The sequence below is a fragment of the Procambarus clarkii genome, chromosome 6 (assembly GCF_040958095.1).
Source record: "Procambarus clarkii isolate CNS0578487 chromosome 6, FALCON_Pclarkii_2.0, whole genome shotgun sequence".
Taxonomy (NCBI): domain Eukaryota; kingdom Metazoa; phylum Arthropoda; class Malacostraca; order Decapoda; family Cambaridae; genus Procambarus; species Procambarus clarkii.
This window is the reverse complement of record NC_091155.1, coordinates 41,777,307-41,799,722: the sequence shown is the minus strand read 5'-3', so window position 1 is coordinate 41,799,722 and position 22,416 is coordinate 41,777,307. Positions and strand designations below refer to the sequence as shown.

Sequence of the window (22,416 nt, the reverse complement as noted above, 5' to 3'; positions counted from 1 at the left end):
ATTTTTTTTTTACAATGTACCTGTTAACATTTTTTTCACTTTTGCTAGAAATTACCTACTTAAAAATATCTGTTATATTAAGGTCGTGCCCGAAACGCTATATGCGTGCTAGTGGCTTTACAAGAATGTAAAAATATTAATGCTATGTACTCTCATAAACTCAATGTACCTTCTTGTATATAAATAAATAAATAAATAAATATGCCCTGAATGAGGCCTGGTTTTTAACAGATTTTACCTGAATACAAATTTGAATTTGAATTTGAATTTGGTATATAAAGTTTATCTTTCGTGGTTGTTAATATAAATTTTTCTCCTAGTTTCAATACCCGTTTTATTATTTGTTTTAATATATATATTTTATTTGTATTTGAGAGTATGTATTAGTAAATAAGTATGATTCTTTGTGTAAAAGTTATCCCGCGCGTTCTGGTGAGGGGAGCGTCCCATGAGGGAGCCTCAGTAAGGTCCAGGACGCCGTACACGCAGGACGTGTGTCGTGTGTGCTCCTGAGGTGCCCTCCACCTCACACACTGTATGAGGTTATTCACCTCTTGTTTATGTCAGGAACTGTGATCGGGTGAGTGAGAAATGATTCCTGGTTGGTACATTAACCCATTGCCTGTGTTTTCAATCACTGTAATGCACGCACTTTTGCTTGAGTCCCGTGAGTGGAAACATTTGGGCTCGGCTCCACGTGGTCACTGGTGTTTTGAAGTGTTTAGAAATGCAGATGGGTTTATTTTTTTAATGATTAGGGGTAAAGCGCCAAGCCATTGCGACTATATAGCACTGGGAAGGGATCAGGATAAGGATTTGCGATGATGGGAAGGAATGGTGCCCCAACCACGTGTTGGGACGGTCGGGGATCGAACGCGGGCCTGCATGATGCCAGACCTTCGCTCTACCGGCCACCCCCAATTGGCTGGGTTTAAAGTACATAGCTATAATGTAAGCAAGTGAGAACGGGTTTCGTGAGTTTGTATGTTGCTATTAACCCGGTCGGCCGAGTGGACAGCACGCTGGACTTGTGATCCTGTGGTCCTGGGTTCGATCCCAGGCGCCGGCGAGAAACAATGGGCAGAGTTTCTTTCACCCTATGCCCCTGTTACCTAGCAGTAAAATAGGTACCTGGGTGTTAGTCAGCTGTCACGGGCTGCTTCCTGGGGGTGGAGGTCTGGTCGAGGACCGGGCCGCGGGGACACTAAAGCCCCGAAATCATCTCAAGATAACCTCAAGGTATACAATATGCCGCTTTGAATTTTTTTTAAATTTTGCCCCGAGGGGCGAGTTTATTGGGCAGCGCCACTAATCTTGTGAGTGGACATAACGCCATAGCAGCATGTCTTGCTTGAATTTCACAATTCATCTTGGCACATAATTCTTGGATCACGATGAAAGCAGAGTCCTCTCCGTCAGTTTCTTTAGGGAAATTACATATGATTATAACAACATTAAGGAGCTTTTGTTGGTCAGATCTGGCTTGTGTGTGTGTGTGTTGATGGTGTTAAAATTTGTGCTCTATTGGTTAAATAATGTTCTGCCTTGTATGGGTCAATAGGCCTTCTGCAGTTACCTTTATGTTCTCTCGTCCATAAAAGTTGCTAACTTCAGTAAAGTCTCCATGTACTTGTGTAAGCACTCTACTGATCTTGAGTAAAGTCTCCATGTACTTGTGTAAGCACTCTACTGATCTTGAGTAAAGTCTCCATGTACTTGTGTAAGCACTCTACTGATCTTGAGTAAAGTCTCCATGTACTTGTGTAAGCACTCTACTGATCTTGAGTAAAGTCTCCATGTACTTGTGTAAGCACTCTACTGATCTTGAGTAAAGTCTCCATGTACTTGTGTAAGCACTCTACTGATCTTGAGTAAAGTCTCCATGTACTTGTGTAAGCACTCTACTGATCTTGAGTAAAGTCTCCATGTACTTGTGTAAGCACTCTACTGATCTTCAGTAAAGTCTCCATGTACTTGTGTAAGCACTCTACTGATCTTGAGTAAAGTCTCCATGTACTTGTGTAAGCACTCTACTGATCTTGAGTAAAGTCTCCATGTACTTGTGTAAGCACTCTACTGATCTTGAGTAAAGTCTCCATGTACTTGTGTAAGCACTCTACTGATCTTGAGTAAAGTCTCCATGTACTTGTGTAAGCACTCTACTGATCTTGAGTAAAGTCTCCATGTACTTGTGTAAGCACTCTACTGATCTTGAGTAAAGTCTCCATGTACTTGTGTAAGCACTCTACTGATCTTGAGTAAAGTCTCCATGTACTTGTGTAAGCACTCTACTGATCTTGAGTAAAGTCTCCATGTACTTGTGTAAGCACTCTACTGATCTTGAGTAAAGTCTCCATGTACTTGTGTAAGCACTCTACTGATCTTGAGTAAAGTCTCCATGTACTTGTGTAAGCACTCTACTGATCTTGAGTAAAGTCTCCATGTACTTGTGTAAGCACTCTACTGATCTTGAGTAAAGTCTCCATGTACTTGTGTAAGCACTCTACTGATCTTGAGTAAAGTCTCCATGTACTTGTGTAAGCACTCTACTGATCTTGAGTAAAGTCTCCATGTACTTGTGTAAGCACTCTACTGATCTTCAGTAAAGTCTCCATGTACTTGTGTAAGCACTCTACTGATCTTCAGTAAAGTCTCCATGTACTTGTGTAAGCACTCTACTGATCTTCAGTAAAGTCTCCATGTACTTGTGTAAGCACTCTACTGATCTTCAGTAAAGTCTCCATGTACTTGTGTAAGCACTCTACTGATCTTGAGTAAAGTCTCCATGTACTTGTGTAAGCACTCTACTGATCTTGAGTAAAGTCTCCATGTACTTGTGTAAGCACTCTACTGATCTTCAGTAAAGTCTCCATGTACTTGTGTAAGCACTCTACTGATCTTGAGTAAAGTCTCCATGTACTTGTGTAAGCACTCTACTGATCTTGAGTAAAGTCTCCATGTACTTGTGTAAGCACTCTACTGATCTTGAGTAAAGTCTCCATGTACTTGTGTAAGCACTCTACTGATCTTGAGTAAAGTCTCCATGTACTTGTGTAAGCACTCTACTGATCTTGAGTAAAGTCTCCATGTACTTGTGTAAGCACTCTACTGATCTTCAGTAAAGTCTCCATGTACTTGTGTAAGCACTCTACTGATCTTGAGTAAAGTCTCCATGTACTTGTGTAAGCACTCTACTGATCTTGAGTAAAGTCTCCATGTACTTGTGTAAGCACTCTACTGATCTTGAGTAAAGTCTCCATGTACTTGTGTAAGCACTCTACTGATCTTGAGTAAAGTCTCCATGTACTTGTGTAAGCACTCTACTGATCTTGAGTAAAGTCTCCATGTACTTGTGTAAGCACTCTACTGATCTTGAGTAAAGTCTCCATGTACTTGTGTAAGCACTCTACTGATCTTGAGTAAAGTCTCCATGTACTTGTGTAAGCACTCTACTGATCTTGGTAAAATCTTGTACTTTTATGTATTATTTTACTCTTATCTTTAAATTTAGTGGAAATTTGATTTATTACTCATTGGAATTAAGTTATTTTTCTTAAGTTCATATTATGTATAGGATCATAACTAAGCTAATTATAGTTAATTATCATATAAGATTACTGTACACTGTAATACTTTAAGAGTATTTAAGTCAGTATTAGTTTAGATTAACCTTGTAATTTTGTTGTCTTCGTTAATTCCATAATCTTATTGAATATTATTCTTAACAATCTTTATTGATTCTTTATTTTTTACTTGACCTTTGTATCCTTGTCTTTTTTTTTATTTATTGACAAGCTTAGGTATACACATTTTTATTTATTGACAAGCTTAGGTAAGCTTAGGGAGCTTACAAGCTTAGGGAGCCGGTCGGCTGAGCAGAAAGCACGCTGGACTTGTGATCCTGTGGTCCTGGGTTCGATCTCAGGCGCTGGCGAGAAACAATGGGCAGTTTTTCACCTTGTGCCCCTGTTACCTAGCAGTAAAATAGGTACCTGGGTGTTAGTCAGCTGTCACGGGCTGCTTCCTGGGGGTGGAGGCCTGGTCGAGGACCGGGCCGCGGGGACACTAAAAAGCCCCGAAATCATCTCAAGATAACCTCAAGATATACACAGCAATGTGCTGCTACCCTATTCCATATGAAAGATTACAAAGTGTAGATCAAAAACTAGCTAAAAGTTCATCTAATATTTCCTTCTTGTCTAATTAGTGATCTTTATTCTTACTTTTTTCTATTGTGTACTGTATTTGCTTTTTTTCTTTTTTTTTTTTGCTATAGTTATTTTATATTTACAGCATTCAGTATTTTACTGTTCTATACTTGCTTATCTTATTGTATCTTACTCCATTGCATCTACATGCAAGCTGATATTGATCCTGAACTTAATCTGCTATTACAACTCTACAATAACCAGCATATTGATCATCACTACTGCAGGTATTACACAGCAAACCTTGCAAGACACAAACTCCAAAATAACACTTGCCTGTCAATGTTCAGCCAATTTCAGATCACTTTGGGAAACATTTTGATGATATAAATGCACTTACAGCATTAGGTATTTATTATTTTTTATTTTATATATATATATTTATATACAGTATAAGAAGGTACATTGGGTTTGAGAGTACATATCATTGATGTTTTTACATTCTTGTAAAGCTTCTAGCACGCATATTGTTTTGGTCCTTAATCTAACAGATAATTTTAAGTAGGCAATTTCTAGCAGAATTGAAGAAATGTTAACAGGTACATCTTGGCACAGGTAAGAAAATTTGACGAAGATTAGTAGGTACATTAAAGTAATATTTGAGGGTTATCAGCAGGTACATTGTAGCATAATTTGAGGATTATTTCAAGATATAATGTAGTAAAATATGTATTCAATATAACAACAAAGATATAAGATGATAGCAATGCTTACAATGGCAAAGTTGTATGGTTTAGGTACATATATTGGAAGATTGGGCAGCACAAGATACAATGTGAGGTTTAAAGCACTAGGTAGGAAACTGGAGATAAAATTAGGTACTTTTTTATTTTATTTTTGAATAAGGCAAAAGATTGACAGCTTTTCAATTTGTTAGGGAGTTCCATGGACTGTCCCTTTATTGGCATTGTGTTTACACAGATTAAGTTTGACTCTGGGGATATCAGATATTTATTTCTAGTGTAGTGATTATGGGTACTATTACATCTGTCCAGGAAGAGTTTCAGATCAGGATTTGCATTTAAGAACAAGGTTTTGTAAATGTAATTGACACAAGAAAATTCGTAGAGTGAGATTGTTTAGCATGTTTAAGGATTTAAATACAGATAGACAACATTAACATCAGTAATAAAATTGCTGGAAAGTTTCTTTGCCTATTCCTAGACAAAACTCAACTTCAGCACCCACATTCAACACATAACTAAGAGTCTCTTAAACAGTTGGTATACTCTGCAAAATCAGATTGTTCCTAACTCTGCTCTCCTTTCTATTATGCACTAATCTATTCCTATCTTAATTATGGTATCTGTGCATGGGGTTCAACCACTGTACACCACCTAAAGTCCATCACCACCCAGCAAAAATCTGCTATTTGAATAACAAGCTCTGCTTTCAGACAACACTCAGCCCTCTTGTTTAAATCCCTTAACATGCTAAACATGAACTCAACACATTCTCTTGTGGCAACTACATTTACAAAACCCTGTTCTTAAATGCAAACCATGCTCTGAAACTCTCCCTGGACAGATGTAATAGGACCCATTATCACCACACAAGAAATAAATACTGTATCTCTGATATCCCCAGGGTCAAACTTAATCTGTGTAAACACTATGCAAATAAAGGGACCTTGGGCCAGATTCACAAAAGCACTTACACAAACACTTACGAACCTGTACATCTTTTCTCAATCTTTGGCGGCTTTGTTTCCAATTATTAAACAGTTAATGAGCTCTGAAGCACCAGGAGGCTGTTTATAACAATAACAGTTGAATGGGAAGTTTTCATGCTTGTGAACTGTTTAATTTAATAAATGTAATCAAAGCCGTCAAAGATTGAAGAAAGATGTACACGTTTGCAAGTGCTTGTGTAAGTGCTTTCGTGAATCTGGTCCCTAGTCCATGGAACTCGCTCCCTAATGAATTGAAAAGCTGTCAAACTTTTACCTCATTCAAAAGCAAAACCAAAAAGTACCTAATTTCAATTTCATAGTTTCCTACACTGCTTTAAATTTGCTCTGTATCTAGTGTTACCCAATTTCCCAATCTTTATGCACTTAATCCAAATATCTTTACCATTGTGATCATTGCTCTTTTATGTGCTAGCTATATGCTGTATTGTGCCTATTAATTTTTGTTAAAATGCCATTCAAGCTGTCATTACAATCATTCTGAGCAACCTATGTGCTTTAATATACCTACAAATTTCTCATCTTTTTTTTCTTGCAATGTACCTGCATCATTTTTATATATTTTACTAGTATTTACCTACTTAAAATTTTCTTAGATTAAGTACCTGCCCAAAACACTGCGCTTACTACTGTGGCTTTACAAGAATGTAATTACTATGCTATGTATCCTCAATCTGAATGTACCGTCTTGTAGTATGTATATAAATAAATAACAGGGCTGAATGTTGTCTGAAAGCAGTTTAGTGTTTTGATAGCAGATTTTTGCTGGGTGATGATGGGCTTGAGGTAATTTGCAGTGGTTGATCCCCATGCACAGATACCATATGTAAGAAAGGGATAGATTAGTGCATAGTATATTGATAGGAGAGTAGAATAGTTTGAAACATAATACCCAATTTTTAGAGTATACCAACTGTTTTTGTGATTTTTTTTTTTTTTTTTGTAGTGTTGTGGGTTGTGAAGTTGTCTCTTGTCTAGGTATAGGCCAAGGAACTTAACATCATTTTTATTGCTGATATTAACATTGTCTATCTGAAGCTGAATTGCATTTGCTGATTTGCTTCCAAATAGGATGTAGGTCCTTTCTATGTTTAGTTCTGAATCTAAATCATTTATATATATTATGAATAACAGAGGTCCCAAGACAGCCTTGAGGCACTCCACTTACATTTTCCCACTCTTACTTAACCCCATTTATACTAATTGTTTCCTTTGGTATAGCCATGCCCTAATCCAACTTAGTACCCCCAATACCGTGAGCCTCTTATCTTTTTAATCAGTCTTTCATGTGGCACTGTGTCAAAAGCTTTGCTAGTCAAGGTACACAATGTCATAAACCTTACCACTATCAACTGCCTCAACTATGCTGGGATAGTGATAGCAAATTTGGTAAATATGAACGGCCATTTGTAAAACCATTTTGTGAATCGTTTATTATTTTATGTTTTTCGAGATCGACAAATGGTATTTGCAATTATTCATTCAAGTAACTTTCCCGCAAGAGACGAGCTAATTGGCCAATAGTTTGACACAAGTGATCTATCTCCTTTCTTGAAAATTGGTACCACATTAGCAACCTTCCACGACTCTGGCACTGCCTGATTTTAATGATTTATTAAATATGGTAGACTGGCTCGCAAAGCTCCTCTTTGCTTTCCTTAAGCACCCTGGCAAACACTGTCTGGCCCTGGGGATTTGTTTGGCATAGTGCTCAGTTCTGAACAAGGCATAATGTTCAGTTATTCTTTAGTAAATAGATAAAATATTTATTAAATATTACACCTCTTCGTCATTATCAGTTATCTGACCTGTCTGTTTTTAATGGACTTATCCTTTTTTCTAATCTTTGATCTATATAACTGTAAAAACCCTTAGGATTTATCTGCTTGCCCTGCTATGCGAGGTTCATAGTTTCTTTTTTGCCCTCCTTATCTCTCTTTTTTTAACATTTCTAACCAGTTGGATGAATTCTTATTCTAAACAGACTTCCCCATTCCTAATCCTTTTGTACAAAGTTCTTTCTACCTATAAGGTTCTTCAGATCCTGTATCCATTTTGGGTCATTATTATTCAATCTATTCAATTTGTGAGATATACCAGTACTACGTCCCTGTCACTTAGAATATTTTTAAATAAGTTATTTTGAATTCACATTGAAATCCCCTTTTTACATTACTCATTGCTGGGTTCATGTCTTGCTCCAAGACCGGCCCACCCCCTCTGCCCAAGACTTTCCAATCTATTTCGCCCCCAAAAATTTCTTAGATCAATAGACTCGTCAATAGGAGCTGCCTCGCATGGGCCAATAGGCCCTCTGCAGTTCGTTTACCTTAGTCTTGATGTCAACTCTGTTCACTAATGTTCCGCTCGAAGACGTTCTCTTAGACAGAATGCATCGGAGGGCCTTCTTCCTCTCCTGCTTCCCACTGACGTTTTCCTCGAACTCATTAGACTCTGTGTTGACTCTTAACACTTTCGCGCTTTCGGCGCTCAAAAAAAAAACAATACCCCAGATGCTTTCGGCACTTCGCGCGCCTACGCGGTAAGACCGAAAAAGTGTACACTCTTTTGACTGTCCTGACAATAATTGAAGGCGCACGTATTTAAATTTGGTATCACTGTGTTCGCAATGGAATTGTCTATAAGAGCATACCTATAAAATGCCGCCCAAGCATAAGGAGTATCAACACCAAATAAAAAACTATGCAGATCACTCGCCGAGAGCGCCAAACAGCAACAAAATGTTTCCACTCTCTTAATGGTTGCGAAGCCTACAGTTGTCCTACATCGCTAATTTTGGTATCATTGGAATCACAATAAACTTCTCTATACGGACATATGCATATGAATGTTTAATATAGGTAATTGCCCACCCGCAAGAGTGTGTGAAGTGGAGAGTAGTTAGCCGCGAGCGCACTGGCGAAAACACGGGGGAAATCATGCTTGGAAAGTTTATACGTTTCCTGACCCTACTTTTCTATGTACGTATTTCTTTTTTATACCAATGTGTTCGCAATAAAATTTTCTATAAGATGAACTGTATAACATTTGTACAAAGCATGTGTAAGAGAAGCGCCAAATATAGAACCACGTCGCTCAGTATGCGTTCGTGGCAGAAACGAACGCATTGTTTTCGTTCGTTTGATGTTTGTCATGTTTATACTTGTTGAAACATTTTATAATTTGTATGACAGTGATCACAGTAAAATTCCCTACACAGACATATACATAACACATACAAATATTTCCCACGTGTTGGATATATCAACGGCTAAAGGGAACCCACTGCCACACGCTCGCCACACCCCCAAACATACTTTGTGTATTTTTTTTTTTAATCATAGAAGTTTATGTGATATAATATTCATTCTGGTACCAAAAAATTCGCAAATAAATTCTCTACAAAACAAAAGTATCCCCATCCATTTCAGTTAAAAAATGGAATTTATAGAAATATTTTTTCGATGGACGAGAAAAGTAGGCTGTTATGCGGAATCGTAAGAAAAACCGGCGACGAGTTATCTCTAATCTAAATCCCGAAAGTGTTAACTCTTTCTCTTTCAACGGTAAATATTACTTAAACTTTCGGTGTCGCTATGGGTTCCCCTCTTTCCCCTGTTCTTGCTAATTTCTACATGGAATACTTCGAAACTGTTCTTCTTTCTTCTATTGATACTCGTCCCTCTCTCTGGCTTCGCTATGTTGATGACATTTTTGCTTTAAGGCCTCATGCCCTTAGTCTTTTCCAGCCTTCCCTCTCCTCTCTTAACAATCTGGCTCCTATCCATTTCAAAGTGGAGTGGGAATCTAATTCTCTCCTTCCTTTTCTTGATGTTCACGTTCACAGCTCTGTGTCCGGGTTCTCTTTCTGTCTACTGCAAACCCATGCATAGTGGCATGTACATTCACTTTTTTTCCTACCATCCTCCTTCTGTTAAGTGTCCTCGTCTCTCTTCCTCCGCACTCTACGCCTCAGCGATCTTCAGTTTCTTGATTCTGAAATTGCCTTTATCTACAAATCATTCTCTCGCCTTGGTTACCCTTTGCATTTCATCAGCTGTGCCTACTCTCAGGCGAAACAAAATTTTTCATCCTAAACCTGCTTCCAACACTAGTAGCACTGTACTATGCCTTCCCTTCATATCTGAACTCAAAACTTTTACCAATACCTTTCGTCCTCTTGACATTAAACTCTCCTTTCGACAAACTAACACATCGTAGCAATCTAGTTCACACTGCTCCTCCTGCTTCTAATGCTGCTGGTGTCTACTCCATTTCCTGTTAGTCTTGTCCTCTCCAATACTGTCTCCACTCGATCATCCGGACTATATGGGAAGGACCCCCAGCCGGATTATCACATTTTTCGGATAATGGTACTTTTTCACCTACGAGTCCAAAAGTGACCATTTCCAACTATTTTTATACTACAAACAACATAATTTGAATTGCCTTGCCACATACAATTATTAAATATTCAACTAGAAACCTCAACTTACCTTGTTGGTGTTCGTCTTCTTGATTGATGCCACACATCTTGAAGTTAAAAATTCTTAAACAATTTACGTAACCTATACTAACACAACACTAAAATTAACACTTAAAATTACTGTACAGTTCATTAAGCTAAGTTAGTTTTGACTGCCAGCTGCTGAAGCCTCACTGGTTGAGGGCATTTGGGTTGCCTGTGAGGCCTCACTTGTTGAAAGCGCTTGGCTTGCCTGTGGCGCGTCACTTGTTGAAAGCGCTTGGCTTGCCTGTGGCGCGTCACTTGTTGAAAGCGCTTGGCTTGCCTGTAATGCCTCACTTGTTGAAGGAGCTTGGCTTGCCTGTGGCGCCTCACTTGTTGAAGGAGCTTGGCTTGCCTGTGGCGCCTCACTTGTTGAAGGCGCTTGGCTGCCTGTGACGCCTCACTGGTTGAACAACACGTAGCTTGTCTTTAATTGCTAGGACAATCTTCTTCCTCTTAACACTTCCAGAACGATAGATGCTGCTACCAGACATATTCTTGGCCAAAAATGTTCAAAATTACTATGAAAATTAAGAAAGTTATTTAAAAAAATATTTCGCTAATGGCGCAGCACTGTGTATAACACGAGGGACGGACGCACATGGGTTGACCAGTGTTGGACGGGTCCACTTGGGGTGGGGCAGCTATAGCACGTTAAGTAGGCCGCCAGGAGGAAAAAAATTCACAATATTTTTTAAGGAAACTTCAGCCTGTGCACAATGCTTTTAGGAAACTTATTTATTTGTTATTACATAATTACTAGTACTTATTTCATTTGTTTTTGGCTATGATTAATTGTTCTAAAATTAATGGTAATTCCTGTACCCAGGTGGTCCCTCCTGACGCACCCCTCCCACCCTCCCAACACCACTCACCCACCCCACCCCCCTCCTCCACCATGCGTCTAGAGCCACAGACGGGATTAATACGGTATGGCCGTATTTTCATCCGGCCAAACTAGCTTTTATCCGGTTCCTGTGGCCATTTTGGCCGGATATTGTGATAACTTTATCCGATAACGATTTTGGCCGTATAAGGGCGTTTTCCGGATGTTTGAATCCCGGATAATCGCGGGGTTACAGTACTTTGGCGAAACTGGCCGTACGCTGAATGACAAGACTTAGAGAACACAAGAGAAGTGTTAAGTCTGCAGACACTAACAATGCTCTCTTCTGCCATGTGAGGGATTCTAATCATCTCATTGATTGGTCTTCCTCCAAAATAATCTTTCCTGCCTCTACTCTATACAGACGCAGTCTTGTTGAATCGGCTCTAATACACAATGTACCCAACATGAACTTGAGTCCTGGCTTTGTTGCTGTGGACTCTTCCCTTTCACAATATATACTTAAATGCTCCAATCTTTCTAACAAATGTGACCTAACATAAGCTTGCCCTGCCATTTATCTTTCTTTCTCTTTCCTTTTCTCTTTTTCTGTTCACTGTCTTCTATGTTCCCTTGCTTTCCTCTTCTTATTCCTATTACTATCTCCTCATTTGGTGGTCAATAGGAGCTGCCTCGCATGGGACAATAGGCCCTCTGCAGTTCGTTTTCCTATTATTCCCTCTACTACACCTTTGCTCCTCACCCCTCTTGCCTATTTATTGCCTGTCTCTCATCACAATCGACTTGAGAATGGTCCAGGACGGACCGAAACGTCGTCGTCCCTTCACCTTCTAGTGTGTAGTCTGGTCAAAATCTGGCACTTTAACAAAATTTTCTCTTACAAATCTATTCCATTTGTATCTGATTTCTTTGTGATCACTGTTTCTTAGCTCACTCCTTATTTGGATTTCATTAATTTGTTTCCCTGTTAGTTAACACTTAAATCTAAAATATTGTTTTCCGTTGTTGGTACCTTAACGTATTGCTTAACCACTGCATTGTGCCAAACGACAAATGCTGTTTTGAGAGTTGTCCGTTTTTTTAATTAGGCTGTTTTAATGTTTTCGTTATTTGTGTTTTTAAATGGAAATAGTTGAGTTTGGAAACCTTTTGACATTAACTTTGCCTGAACATTTATAAAAACAAAAAAAAATGTTAATAATTGCACTATGAAGTTTTTTTTGCTAAAAACAGGTGCACAATGCAGGGGTTAAGAAAGCAATTGTCAATTAAAGAAAATCTTCAGCTTCATTATTCCCTGTTCTGTTAATCCAGTTTTTTTCCTCTAAAATTAGTCACCCATGACAAATACTGTTGGACCTAGATGCTCTAGATATTTCATCCCATATATGCCTGTATATAACTAAGATTTTTAGATTTTTCGTTTAATTCTAGCCAGATAGTTTGTGTCTGTGGCTCAGTTTTGATTCCTTTTTTGAGACTATATTTCAGGTTTTTTCCCCTAACATATATGGCTACTCCCCCTCCTCGTCTAATATATCTCTGTGAAATAGTTTAAATCCGTTTGATATTTGGCTAATTGTTCTCTATTTTCTACATTCCATCTATGTTTTGGTAAGTGCAATAATATCTATTTTTTCAGTGCAGACAAGAGCATTTAAATAGTTTTTGTTTTTAGACTCCTACTGTTCGTGTAATACTGTATACCTTAAGTGTAATGTTATTTTGTGGCCCTTCTCTTTCCCTGTTCATTTTGCCAATTTGCTTCCCCCACAAACACACTTTTATTACTTCCTTTCTCCATATCAAAACCCATACTACTATAATAACAGTTTAAACTCCAACCACAGGTTCCATCGAGTTGGCAACAGTAACAACCTCAGCCCTAGATAGATGCACCCCCATCCTGAGCATACATGTCATTTCTGCCATAGAAGGGTTCCCAGTTATATATGAATGATATTGCATTTGATTTGCAATATTTGTCCAGTTTGCAATTGACATCTCTCATCTTCTAAAATGCTCTCAAAAACCGTTCATTTCAAACTCCCTTTCTTGGAAAAATGCCACATATGATCGGGATTCCTCTGTTGCTCTTAACTAATTCTGTGGCTGTCTTAAACCTCTGTATCAGTGTCTCGCTCCTAACTCGTCCTACATCATTTCCACCAACACTGATACAAATGAGTTGTGTTCTTATTTCCAGCCGTAATATCATTCATGTTAACAATATCACCAATTCAAACTCCTGGATAGCAAACCCTTAACCTGTTTTCCCCATCTGTCCCAAAAAGTTCTATCGAAATACTGTACCTCGCCTGGGAATCTCCCACAACCAAAATTTGCTTAGGTACTTCCTTTACTTTCTGAGCACCTTAAACCCCTTAAACAATGCAAAACGGGCTGGGAAGTGGAAAATATTCAAATTATGTAAAAATTACTTAATGTTAAATAAGCCTCCAACTTATTGACTTAATCATGAAACTTTCATCAAAATATTTTCATAAATTGATTTTAGACAATTTTTTTTTAAAAGAGCATTTTGTTGATAGGGAGAACAGCTCCTGTTAACTGGAACTGATGGATAATGCAGTCATAGGCACCTGTCAGACACAAAGAATAATACAGTACTGTAGTACAGTAGTAAGAAGTGTCCAAAGTGGATATGCAGCTGGTGCCTTTATAGTATTGCTGAGTAATACATTATAACACAAATAATAATGACTAAATATGTTATTATGCTTTATTTTGTTAAATATCAAAATATTTTTGTTAGGGGAATTTTTTAAATTTTTTATCCTTTGTTTATTATCTGATTTTGTTGTAACGTTTACATTCTGGAGTGCAAACCTATTCCTAACTATGTGGAGATAGAATGAAATTGGTCAACAAATAAATCTGTCACAACTCGCAGAACTTTGGACTTTGAATTTGTTTGTGCTGAATTTTTCACAGATTTCAAACTATTTTGTCTCTAGGTTGTTTTGATGATTAGGGACCAGATTAGGGCTTTTCACTTATATAAAGTATACCCTAAATATATTCCCTAAATCATTATAATTATTATAATTACAGTATCCATATATTTAGTTTTTTTGGGGGACTATTTTGTATTTATTTCATTTCAACACATTGACCTTCAACTTTCACATATTAGAGTACGAATGCCAAACAATGTTTATGAAAACATACAAGTGAATGAGGGAGCCGGTCGGCCGAGCGGACAGCACGCTGGATTTGTGATCCTGTGGTCCTGGGTTCGATCCCAGGCGCCGGCGAGAAACAATGGGCAGAGTTTCTTTCACCCTATGCCCCTGTTACCTAGCAGTAAAATAGGTACCTGGGTGTTAGTCAGCTGTCACGGGCTGCTTCCTGGGGGTGGAGGCCTGGTCGAGGACCGGGCCGTGGGGACACTACAAAGCCCCGAAATCATCTCAAGATAACCTCAAGATAACCTTCATTGTCGATAACTTCAAATTCAATTAGCTCTATTAGTTTCTTTTATGAGTATGATAAAAAAAATTCAGTTTCTGACTGATTCTCACCATCTTTACATAGTGTGCACAGCTGTTTATTCTACAATCTCTATAAAATGGCTTTTTCATAAACCCTAAATGTTTGGAGTTATAAATTTTGTCTAAATTTGCTGCATATTTCAAATGTCGTATTGACAATTTTTTACAGTAAACTATACTGAAATCCTATATTCTAATTTGATGAAAATGAAGATCATATGCTATTCTGGGAGCATAATAACACCAAATGAACAATTGGTGATGTCTTGTTTTTTAATCTGATTTGAAAATCTGAAATTTTCAATTTTAAAAATGTTTTTGATTTTCTTGTTTTTCAAGTTACGTTGGTGATCATTTAGATAAAGTTGGAGCATTTGCTAGTTGATTATGCACAAAAAAATTGGAAAGTGTTTGTGCAAGTTTGAGAAACTGATGTTATGTCCAATCATGTATGTTTTGCACTATTTAAGGGACCTGCGCTCCCTTCATTGCCTTCCCTTTCGAGCGAACTGCAGGCTCCCCACAGCACTCGTCTTCCTACATGGTGAATGAGTTGAAGTCCTTAGGACATCTGTAGGTGCCCTTATTAGTCTTCTTAAGACCCCTTTGCTTCCTCTTGACATTGTTTCATATGTTTTAGCTCCTGCATCTGTTGTAGCTTGTCCCGCAGGGAATCCATCTTTGTCCTCGGCTCCACATAGATTCATCAGTTCCTTCACTACACCTTCTATTACTATGATACCACAATTGTAGCTCAGCTAACACACACCCTCTCACTGTGATTGACTGTGCTTCACTAAGACATTATTCCCTGGTCAAGAAGGCTGACTCTGGAAGACAGATCTTGATTTTCTTTGAACCTTTGTGTTGCTCAGTTCTAATTAGCATTTGTCATCCACAGGCGCATACCAAAAATTTTTTTTTCGTCTAAACCTGTTAATTTGTGTTCTCTGATCATGGGAAAATAATAATAAATCATAAGTGGCATATATTGCCCGCTATAGGGCGGGGAAGTCTGGCAAAAAGCAGGCGCTGACTCAGCGTGCGTCCCAGACGGTCTGTTGCTCGCCAGCTGTCAGGCAGGAGTGGCCACAGAGATAATTACCTAATTATTTCAATGTCTTTGATTTTTCGTAGTTTTTTTGCTGCAATATTATTCAATAGTGTGTAGTGTGATATATTTATATAATAAAATGAGTTATATATTGCTGTACTCAAAAATATGGTGTGCGTATTGTTGATTCAATTATGTTCATCAAACAGTGAACAAATACTTTGTCAGTTATTACACTATATACACAGGTTATATGTAAGTATCTGCATGTTTTGTTTACCATAATGAACCACTTAAGTTGGTATTAGGAGTATGCTTATTATGCTTTTATTATAATGCTTATATTATTATTTTTATTATTATAGTATTATGCTTTTATTCACTATATACAGAGGTTATATATAAGTATCTACATATTTTGTTCACAACTGTACAACTAAGTTGATGTAGTTAGTTCAGGCATTAAGAGACGTCACTACAGTCAGCTGGCGGCTGCTGCCCTCACACATTCTAGGTCAGACACACTAAAATTTCACCCCAACAATACTGTTTGATATATATAACATCTGTATATAGGGTAATAAGTATACACGTTTTGTTCACCATAACTGTTCAAGTCGAAAGAGCATAGTGGCCACCTCTACCAACATGACAAATCCTGCAGATGTTGCCACACCCCCATCACCAAAATGGCTTCTCCCCCACACTCCTTTTGCTGTTATTACACTGTATATACACTTTATATATAAGTATCTACATTCGTGTTCACCATAACGAACCACTAAGTTGGTATGCTGAGGGCAGTGGCAGCCAACCACTGGCTGCCACTGCCTCCCTCACCTCACTTGACTCGCCACCCTTCTCCCACCATACTGTTTTTTCTTTTATATACAAGTATCTGCAGGTTTTGTTTACCATAGCGAACAACTAGGCTGGTATAGTGAGTCCAGACAGTAAAAGGTGGTCACACAGTCAGCAGACAATGCTATCTTCCTCCCCACCAAGATTATTCCTCCCACTACAGCACTATTTGTCACAACAATCCTGCTATTATCAGAATCTTTGTAATTTTTATCACAGTCGGGGGTCTTCTGTAATATCATTGCTAAATAATAGCATGAACATTTATATTATGGAATTTTTAGGCGATGCTGTTGTCACAAGCTGAACAGCAGTGCTGTGAGCTCATGCTGTGTGCGTCAGGCTTGGTAGCTCACTCAATATCGAGGCCCCTAACACCTGGGAATTTGGCCCACGATTTTTTTTAAATGGTGTCTGTTTACAAGAGCCCTGATGGTGTGGTGAACCCTGTGTATCCGTGGGCTGTTTAAATCTTGCGTAGTACTCCAATACATCATATGATGGGATGTGCATTTTATACCAAGTCACTCAACCCATCATATGATGTGTTGTGCAACTTAAGGGTTAAGGGGGGCATATTTCCCAATTTTTAAATGTTTAATATCAACCAAACATTTTTTACTAGTTGTATATAAGAAGGGCTGCAATTGTTCTAAGTTTCAATATCGCACCCTAAATAGAAAGTTTTTTTTCAACGAATTTTACACTTTCAATTAACTCTACAACCACAATTTTCAAATGAAATCATTGTTGACACTCGTCTATTACATTAGCATATAATAAAAGATTTGTATAAAAAGGATTATCCAAAATATTTTTAGTTTTACTAATACAAGTTAACCCAAAATTATGCCAATATTTAATGTTTGCAAATATTTATAAAATCAATAAATGAACTTAGGAATAAGACGTTTATTAGTTTATTAGACATTAGCTCTACATAAAAAATGAGAAAATTTGAATTATTTTTTTTAACACAGAGATCACACTAACGTGATGCATCAAATGAACAAATCCACAAGGGCCGTGCGAGGATTCGAACCTGCATCCGGGAGCATCCCAGACACTGCCTTAATCGACTGAGCTACGACAGGGTTAAAAGGGTTGAAACCGAAGTTCTACTGAACTTACTGGATCCCGTAGCCTCTCCGAGGCACAAACCAGGCTTTTACACAACCCCCCCCTGCACCCGAGCTATGTCAATAGGCCGTTCTCCCTCTTCGGCCTTACATCATCACACACAGAGAACGGCCTATTGACATAGCTCGGGTGCAGGGGGGGGGGGTTGTGTAAAAGCCTGGTTTGTGCCTCGGAGAGGCTACGGGATCCAGTAAGTTCAGTAGAACTTCGGTTTCAACCCCTTTTAACCCTGTCGTAGCTCAGTCGATTAAGGCAGTGTCTGGGATGCTCCCGGACGCAGGTTCGAATCCTCGTCACGGCCCTTGTGGATTAGCTCATTTTTTTTTAATTTTTTTTTGGGCATAAAACTAAATATTAAAATACTTTATTATATGCTATTGTGATAACTTAGTCATAGACATGATTTCAGTTGACACTTTTGTTTGATAATTTTTGACCATTTTGAATTTTTTTTGACACTTCAATATTTTCTCTCCTTCCCTATTTATGCTATGATGCTGAGACTTGGGCCAGTTGAACCAAATTTTATATACAACTAGTCAAAAAAGTTTTATTGAAATCGAACCAGTATTGCATTTTTCCGTAATTTTCCGTAATAGGCCCCTTAAGCCTGGCTTTAGCATCAGCTTGCAGGCTCGTTATTAGGGTCTACTGCTCTTTGGTTTCCGTCATTTGGCCTTCAAGTATCTGGGCTAATAACCTGAACCCATTTAACACTTTCGCTCTCCGTTAATGATGCTGACGTAAGACATTTTTCTCTTGTGTCCGAGTCGGTGATGTGAGCGGCGTCCACATTTTAAAATATTTATTAAAAATGTAAATGTTATCCGATCAATCTGGGAGTAGTTTTAAAATGAGCGCCTTTAGATTGCGCACAATTAGATACCAAAATGAAAGATGTAACACAAAAATTGATGTCTGAACACTGGAAAGATAATAAATACTTTCCTTCCCAAATTTAAAATATTTATTTTGTATGTATTTGTCCCAAAATTCTATTTATTGTGCTACTACTATGGGACTAGTTTTAAGATGCGGTCCTTTAGATTGCGAACAATTTGATACCAAAATGTAAGATGGAACACACAAATTTGTCAGAACATTGGAAAGATATAAATAATTTTGTGACGAGTGTCCAAAATTAAAATTTGTTAAAATTCCAGTTATTGCTCTATTATTATGGGACTAGTTTTAAAATACACGCCTTTATATTGTGAACAATTTGGTACCAAAATGAAAGACGTAACGCGAAAATTAACGTGATCAAACTGAACGAGTATACACATTAGGTTGCGGTGTGCCAATTGGTGCTCGTTCACGGCTAAATTTAGGCTTTGCTACAGGGAGTCACGCCGGGCTTTTGGACATTATATGCATATACACCTACAGGGAATTTATTTGCAAACACAGTGTTACCAAAACGAACGACGTAGCACAAGAATTAAGGTGAGAAAACTGAAGAGTACAGTACTGTATACACATTTCGGTGTCGCCGCATGCTCGTCTGCATCGCCGGGAGCATGACCTAAAAGTTTTTTGTGCGCTCGCTCGGGGCGCGAAAGTGTTAAGGTGTTCCAAGTGTTGACTAAATTGTGGCATGGCAGGTGTCGAACACGCTGAAGAAGTCGTGACACCCCAGCTGGAATGGTGCGTTGAAAACTGCACTATTCCTGTTAGCCTGGCTAGCTGGGTTATTCCTGACATGTGTGCTGTCTTTCTTAGTTGCCTTATCGGATTTCATTTTGGTATGCTTGGTGGTAGAATAAATGGGAAAACTCATAAAGGTGGAAACACTGCAATGTCGGGCAGCACACTTCCTCCAGGGAGCAACACATTAGTGAAGTTGAAATGGGATATTATGGGTTGGTCATTGACCAGGGATACCACCAGAAAGGTAGGCAAAACAATGCAAACCCCAACTGGTGAAAGTTGCAACCTACTACTAAACACAGCCAAAGAGCTCCCTCCAAAATAAAGCAACGAAACAAGCAAATCGTCATCCAACTAGTGTGCCTGCCCGTTATCTTTTGTTGGCTTTGGCCTCGTGCTCTTCTCCGGCACAGGGGTTTCTGCTCTTTTGGTCCAGGTGAGTGTTTTGTTAATTTGCAGCCTTGTCCTCCTCTTCTGGAAATAAATGAGATGGCTGGCTTCCGAAGGGTTTCGTTGGTTGTGGATGCATGGTTTGTTAGGCCGGGAATGCATCTTATGTCCGGTGGCTGCTTTACATCGCTACCTGCGGGCTACTGTTTCGGTGTCCATGGACACGTTCCGAGTGGATCAGGTTTTCCTGGTTCCGTTCCAGGGCTCGTGTTTCTCAGGTTTTCTGCAGTGGAATAAAGCCTAGCCAGCTTGCAGTCTATCCTTGTGCCCATAATTTGCACAAGTATGCTGCTCTGGCTGCTGTTTTGGTAATGTGTGTTGGGACGCCATTCGGGCGTGGGGGTTTTGGAGATCGAACAGGGTCTTGGCCGCCAGGTATCTTGTGAATGTTCCGGGCCCTCTCCAGCCTTTTGTTGCTTTGGGACATCTGTCTTGGCTAAGTGTCTCGTCTTCATCTTGAGGCCTGTGTTGCATCCGCCTCAAGGGTAAGTCCCTCTTTTACTTATCTGTGGGTAGTTAGCTTCAGGGGAGCTGACAGGGATCCCCACAGAAAACCAGCATTGAATGTGCACCATTTTCTTGGCGAGCCTCTGAGGCTCCCTGACACCCTGCATCTCTCAGGTTGGCGATTTTCATCATTCTACAAACTGGGGTGGTGATCATCTTGCTCGCCTGAGCAGGCTCCCCCCTTCCCCCTGTCGGGGGTTGTCAAGCGGGTGTGCTAGTTGGATGAAGATTTGCTTGTTTCATAGTTTTATTTTTGGGGAGTTCTTTGGCTCTGTTTGGACATAGGTTGCAATTTTTACCAGTTTTAGTTTGGGGTTTATATTGTTTCACCCATCTTTCTGTGTGCCATCCCCGGTCGATGGCAGACATGACTCCCTGCGCCCCTCTGAGGGGACCAGGTTCTGGCTCATGGTCTCCAGTAGGCACATGACCCGTGACTGATGACACCAAACTAACATGGCACAAGTCAGTGTGGATAGCTTCAGGAATCCTCCGGGGCTCGCCCAGAAAATGGCGTTTCATTACATTCAACACTGGTTATTTATTATTATTCAATGTGATTTTTGTGCAGTGTATTTCATACATTATACATATTAATTTACTTTGCTTTATGCATACATTTAAACTGCAATTTCACTATTGTGTTTATGGTATCTGGTAAGACTAATATCTACCTGGAGCATACCTGGAGAGGGTTTTGGGAGGTCTTCTCACTGAGCCCGGTCTGGGGCCTGGCTCGACTTGTGATTATTTGTGACTTGTGATAACTCCAAGCAACAGGCTGTTGCTTGGAGCGGCCCACAGGCCCACATATCCACTACAGTGTGGTTGGTCCGGCACTTCTTGAAAAAACCTGTCCAAGTGCCCCTTGAATACATCCACCTTTGTTCTGGCAATATTTCTAATGCTTGCTTGTAGGGTCATATACATCTTGTATTCATCCCTATCATTTTCCTGGCCTCCGCTATATTCGCTTGGTTATGTTCACTAAATGTCAGGTCGTCGGACATAATTTTCAGATCTTTTACATGTTACTTCCTTCTATGAATAGGTTTGTGTCCTGCACCCCTGTGTTTTATTTAAACTCCTTGTTTCCACAATACCTCAGTATGTACCTGGAACTTATCACTGTTAAACCTGTTATTTTCAGGTGTGCAGAATACTTCCGTTGAACAGCAGAGGTGCAACAGGTACTCTTGAGAGAGCTCTATCAACATCTCGGGCCTGAGGCTGTTCACGCTTCCACTACACATAAGGGGCATACCTGGCCGACTTTTCATTGTTCAAGAGAACTGGATAAGCATCTCCAAAGGATACCTGATCAACCAGGCTGATTCATACGTCAGGCTGCGAGCAGCCGCGTCAGCCTGGTTGACCAGTCCAGCAACGAGGAAGCCTGGTCGACGACCGGGCTGCGGGGACGCTAAACCCCGGAAACACTTCAAGATAACTTCGAGGTAAGGGTGTTGAGAAGCCGTGGACCTCTTGATATTAAGACTGTGCTTTCCGATTGTGTCTGGCGCACCTATTCCTCGCTGGTTCTATTCTGCATTGCCTTACATACCTTTTGCTCCAATATGTTGTTATAATACTGTGCAAATTTGGGACCTGGCCTTCCAGTACTGTATCTTCCATGTACTGTATATTATTTGATACCTTTCTTGATACCTTGCTCCGACCGGAGCTGGTCGGCCGAGCGGACAGCACGCTGGACTTGTGATCCTGTGGTCCTGGGTTCGATCCCAGGCGGCGGCGAGAAACAATTGGCAGTTTCTTTCACCCTATGTCCGTTACCTAGCAGTAAAATAGGTACGTGGGTGTTAGTCAGCTGTCACGGGCTGCTTCCTGGGGGTGGAGGCCTGGTCGAGGACCGGGCTGCAGGGACACGGGGACATTAAGTCCCGGAAACACCTCAAGGTAACCAAGATGCTCTGAAAGGGAAAGTGAGTACCGAGCAATAGTCAAGATGGGGACAGCACCAGTGATT

The 22,416-nt window shown here is 39.5% G+C and overlaps 1 long non-coding RNA gene across 1 annotated transcript in view; it reads left to right on the top strand.

Annotated features, from left to right (window-relative positions):
- Nucleotides 1–449: 449 nt before the first annotated feature.
- The window catches only part of LOC138355056 (uncharacterized), a 34,796-nt gene continuing 12,829 nt past the window's right edge, over nt 450–22,416 (top strand). The window contains exons 1-2 of the long non-coding RNA XR_011223806.1: nt 450–580; nt 21,580–21,886. This is a non-coding gene — a long non-coding RNA (uncharacterized lncRNA). The remainder of the gene's footprint in view (nt 581–21,579; nt 21,887–22,416) is intronic.